Source organism: Amblyomma mixtum, chromosome 3 (assembly GCF_055824585.1).
Source record: "Amblyomma mixtum isolate Tamu chromosome 3, ASM5582458v1, whole genome shotgun sequence".
In the NCBI taxonomy this organism is placed as follows: Eukaryota; Metazoa; Arthropoda; class Arachnida; order Ixodida; family Ixodidae; genus Amblyomma; species Amblyomma mixtum.
The window spans coordinates 413617072-413621626 of record NC_143014.1 but is presented as its reverse complement, the minus strand read 5'-3'; the positions used below and the strand labels follow the sequence as shown (position 1 = coordinate 413621626).

Below are 4555 nucleotides of genomic sequence, written 5' to 3'. Positions count from 1 at the left end.
ACCTCTATTACCCTCTTGTCATGTAGAACCCAAGCCTCGGCATAGTATGGGAATTTTTTTAATTTTTTTTAGGAGAAGGGTGGGCTGAAGTTCTCCGAAGTGAATTTCAGAGCATGAACTCTTGCGCAGGATCAAATATATCCATTTTCCTTGATGAAAATCAAATCCACTGAAAGTGTTGGCTCCCAAAATTGAGCAGCGACAGTTCTGAGGATTATACGTGCCGGCAGACGGGATGCACCTGGGAACTCACCTGCAATGCTGTTAGGCACCACCTTGCAAAGCGACACTCGGAAGTAATTTTGAGTCGAAATGCTCCCGAATGTGTCGCAAGGCATGCCATATGGATCACTGTAGGTTTCGTTTTTCATTATTGTGTTGGGAGTTTTCTGGTACAAAGGAACTCCGATGACCACAAAGCTCTCTTCTTTTTCCACCTCTCCCGCTCTTCAACAACAACATCAACAAAGGAGTCGTGTTGACCGCTTTGTACTTTATAGACTTAACCTTATTCCAATGTAGTGCCGCATGACGTAATTAAAGGCGCCTGTGAACCGAGCAGCTCGAGCCGCTGCTCCTATATGTAAGCTTTTATCAAAATATAAAGGCTTCGCACGACCACCTTCAAATTCCCTCGTCCAAAAAGCGCGCTGAGGACTTCTACCATACGTTTATTATTTAGTAATGACAGCATATATGGGCACCATGAGAGAAAAAACAAAAACTGGCGTTAAGCTGCTCCAAGTGAGGGTGACGACACTGACGGGCGGCCATGTTTAAGGGTCAGGGTGGGTCGAAGAAAGCAGCAAATTGCGAACGAGAAAGGGCCAGTAAATAACCAAGTGAGGATGAGTGTGAGAATAATAGGGGAGGGTGGGCGATGAAAAATGTAAAACTCAGGGTATTTTTTCACCTCTGGCCACAGTCACCCCGGACACGAAACCTAAACGGATTTAGCGGAATGTTTATCCTTTCTTTTTTTTTCATCATGACCGATCGTAAGACAAAAAAAAAAAGCGCCGACCGCTTGGAGGTGCCGGGGATTGAACCCGGGGCCTTTCACATGCAAAGCGAACGCTCTACCACTGAGCTACACCCCCGCTGAACTTTCAGGGGTGGCTAAAGAGTAGACCTCCGCAGGTACCGTAGTAGGTCGTTAGCAAGCATGAGGTCTACTGCGCTATACCTGGTCGGAGGCTGGAAAGTTGGGAAGGAGCCCTGGCCCGCTTCTCTCTCTGTGTCTCGCACTAGCGCACACACTCAAGAATACAGTCGAAGTGAGCACGAAACGTATACAATAAAGCAGCAGCTGTCAGCCCGACGCGGGCTGACGTTAAAAACAAACACGCACGCACGCAACTCAAACAAAAAGATCAATTACAGCTGAAGCGTTCACGAAAAGCCAGCCCGACTTGGGCTGACCTGTCAAACTAAACATCTCTATAACGGGGTTTCACCTTGACATCTAGTCGGAAACCGCCGCTTTTAGTTTGTGCCTTTCAACAAAAGCGGGTAGACTTTTCAGAGCCGTTCTCCGGCGCAGCCATGGATGGATGGATGGATGGATGGATAGGAGCGCTCCCTTTGAAACGGGGTGGTGGCAATTGCCACCATGCTCAGCTTTTCTTTCTTTATTTTTTTGTTTACTGTGTTAACCTTATGCCACATCTCTGCTTTTCAGCCACCAATCCTCCAATCGCTTTTCCGCCGACTGGCCATTTCCATTGGCCATTTCCGCCATTTTCCGCCGACTGGCGCGCCGCGGTGCGGGCGTTTCTTTGGGGATAGCTCCGCGTCGATTTACTGCCCTTCGGGCGCAGAAAACTGTTGTGGACGCGAAGTGGTGGTGGGGGTGTGTATATGCAGGCTGGATTACCGTTACAGTGGCCTGTCGGCAAATGCTCCTCCTGAGTAGCTGTTTTTAATTATTATGTCTGTACCACTGTTCCATAAGGCTAGTGCCTCTAAAAACTTAGAGCGATTGTGATACTGACCGCCGCTCAGTTCAGGAACCCTCAGGGTACCCGATGCGAGACACGTCAGGTTCAACGTCCAATCTCCATATAGGTTGCCCAGGAACGTCTCATGCTCGGCGCGAAAACGCAGGCACGTTAAACCGAAATGCTGCACATCACCCTTAACATCCCAGTTTACGCACATAAGCCACGTTTACATGAATGCGACAGAAGTCGACTCCAGTTCACACTTTGGGGGAAAGTGCAGAAACGTCGAGGAAAATAGTAGAGCACGAGTCACGTCTTTCCTTCTGAAAGTCTGCTCTTTCGCTCAAAAAGTTTACCGGAGTCGACTTCTGTCGCATTCGTGTAACCGAGGCTATAGATGAGGTGGCGCGGTGGATCTTGTGCATCCATTCCGGCGTACAGGCGGAGTTCGTACAAGAGATAGCTGTGTCGTGTGACAAGTTTCGTGTAACACAAGGGAGCTGCAGAGACGGCCGAAGGGTCGAAAAGTGATGCCTTGCAAAGTTCTCGTCCAGCCACTGAAGCTGGATAAGACCGGGCTTCTTGGGCACGAAGGTCTGCTACCGTGTTACCAGCGGCTCCAACCTGAGATGGTTGGCACTAGAAGCAAACTAAGTCATCTGAACTCTAGGTTGTAGACCAGAGGCAATAAAATTTATCAACGGAAGTCCCGCGTTGCAGGCCCTCTAGTGCAAACTCAGACAGAATGACCGCTGTCTATGGTTTGCAGAGAAACAGACGTTCAAGCGGCTCTGAAATGGCCAATGATTCAGCCGAAGTTGACGATACAACTCTGAAGGCGCCCAGCGCAACATAAACATAAATCAAGGATCGCGCAGTACAAATGCAGCTGTCGTCGGCTTCTGAGTCGCGGCCGCGACTCAGAAGTAAAGCGGAGAGCTATACTTTAAGACGTACCTGTGAATTGTGACATTGTTTTGTCAAAATCGGATGGTGTTGATTAAATAAAAAACGATAAGCAATGAACTCGGCGATATGAACAAGTTGTTGTATCGCGCACTCATCGAGTACATTCCTTTATCTTCCGACCGACAATGCAGGCAGGACGACCGTTACGCGCTCCGTTTCATGTTCACGCGACGTGTATAGTAACCGAGCTGTTCATTTCAGCCCATATTCACCAGTAAAAACCGCAGTTCATAGATAAACAAGCAGATGTGTTGCACTAAGCAAACCTTTATTACCGTCTTGTCATGAAGAACCCAGGCCTCGGCATAGTATGGGATTTTTTTTATTTTTTTTAGGAGAAGGGTGGGCTGAAGTTCTCCGAAGTGAATTTCAGAGCATGAACTCTGCGCAGGATCAAATATATCCATTTTCCTTGATGAAAATCAAATCCACTGAAAGTGTTGGCTCCCAAAATTGAGCAGCGACAGTTCTGAAAAGAATTATGGATTATACGTATACCGGCAGACGGGATGCAACTGGGAACTGACCTGCAATGCTGTTTAGGCACCACCTTGCAAAGCACCACTAAAAGCGGATGTCAGAAGTAATTTTGAGTCGAAATGCTCCTTAATGCATCGCAAGGCATGCCATATGGACCACTGTGGGTTTCGTTTTTCATTATTGTGTTGGGAGTTTTCTGCTAGAAAGGAACTCCGACGACCACAAAGCTCTCTTCTTTTTCCCCATCTCCGGCTCTTCCACAACAACTTCAACAAAGGAGTCGTGTTGACCGCTTTGTGCTTTCTAGACTTAACCTTATTTCAATGTAGTGCCGCATGAAGTAATTAAAGGCGCCTGTTAACCGAGCAGCTTGAGCCGCTGCTCCTATATGTAAGCTTTTATCAAAATATAAAGGCTTCGCACGACCACCTTCAAATTTCCTCGTCCAAAAAGCGCGCTGAGGACTTCTACCATACGTTTACTATTCAGTAATGGCAGCATGTATTGGCACCATGAGAGAAAAAAAAAAAAAACTAGCGTTAAGCTGCTCCAGTGAGGGTGACGACACTGGCGGGCGGCCATGTTTAAGGGTCAGGGTGGGTCGAAGAAAGCAGCAAATTGCGAACGAGAAAGGGCCAGTAAATAACCAAGTGGGGATGGGTGTGAGAATAATAGGGGAGGGTGGGCGAGGAAAAATGTAAAACTGGTGGTATTTTTCCACCTCTGGCCACAGCCACCCCGGACACGAAACCTAAACGGATTTAGCGGAGTATTTATCCTTTCTTTTTTTTTTCATCATGACCGATCGTAAGACAAAAAAAAAAGCGCCGACCGCTTGGAGGTGCCGGGGATTGAACCCGGGGCCTTTCACATGCAAAGCGAACGCTCTACCACTGAGCTACACCCCCGCTGAGCTCACAGGGGTGGCTAACAATAGACCTTCGCAGGTACTGTAGTAGGTCGTTTGCAAGCATGAAGTATGCCATACATGAGGTCTACTGCGCTATACCTGGTCGGAGGCTGGAAAGTTGGGCAGGAGCCCCGGCCCGCTTCTCTCTCTGTGTCTCGCACTAGCGCACACACACAAGAATACAGTCGAAGTGAGCACGAAACGTATACAATAAAGCAGCAGCTGTCAGCCCGACGCGGCCTGACGTTAAAAA

The 4555-nt window shown here is 48.1% G+C and overlaps 2 non-coding genes across 2 annotated transcripts; both read right to left on the bottom strand.

The window, feature by feature from the left end:
* Positions 1-1028: 1028 nt before the first annotated feature.
* On the bottom strand, positions 1029-1100 carry TRNAA-UGC (transfer RNA alanine (anticodon UGC)). The gene has a single exon. It is a non-coding gene; the product is annotated as a tRNA-Ala (tRNA).
* Positions 1101-4228: 3128 nt separating this feature from the next.
* On the bottom strand, positions 4229-4300 carry TRNAA-UGC (transfer RNA alanine (anticodon UGC)). Its single transcript has one exon. It is a non-coding gene; the product is annotated as a tRNA-Ala (tRNA).
* Positions 4301-4555: the final 255 nt, after the last annotated feature.